Genomic DNA, 739 nt, shown 5'->3' with positions numbered 1-739 from the left:
ACCCGCGCATCTTCCCTTCTCCCAGCACCGCGTAAACATTTAGGGCAGCTGTGGATCTGGGTTTCCTAGGAGTTCGTGAATTTCCAAGGTGAAGCGCAAATCATTCAGGTACATTTTCCTTTATGGTGTTTCTATAAAACCCAAAAAATTAAAAAGTTGGTGGAGAAACTTGACTAGCATTCGTTAAATCTAACAGGAAACTATTTTTCGAGTGAAAATACAGTTCTATTGATGTTAGAAACTAACGTGACTTTTTTTCTTGAATAATAATTGCCAAATACCCTTCTCTTAAACGGAAAAATTCTTTAAAAGGCTTCGTATGTTCTACAATGAGATTGACAGGATAGAATAATTAGTATGCTTGCACTCACAAACATGAAATATTTCTAAAAATCATGAGTACCTGAACTGAGATAAGGGAGTGACTGGAAGAGGATGGGAAAGCAGAGGGAATGAAAAACCAAAGAACCCAAGTTATTTGCAAGAAAAATAATGATTTATCTTAGTTTTATGCCTTGGCAATGTTTTTGAGCAATAAAAACGTAGCTCTGTGGCTGACTGAAGAAGCCGAGGTAGTCGAGTTCTTAGCGGAATGAACTCAAATATGGCACAGGCAGCAAACAATGAGAATAGACCTCAGCTGAGTGTGGAGCAGAGCCCTGCAGGGCCCTGCTGGGCCCCATGTTAACCCTTCAGTCGCTGGATGCCTGGGAAGCCAGGTGGAAACCAGGAGAAAGAG

This window comes from Colobus angolensis, unplaced genomic scaffold (assembly GCF_000951035.1).
Source record: "Colobus angolensis palliatus isolate OR3802 unplaced genomic scaffold, Cang.pa_1.0 Scaffold559, whole genome shotgun sequence".
Taxonomy (NCBI): Eukaryota; Metazoa; Chordata; class Mammalia; order Primates; family Cercopithecidae; genus Colobus; species Colobus angolensis.
This window is presented reverse-complemented; position numbering follows the sequence as displayed.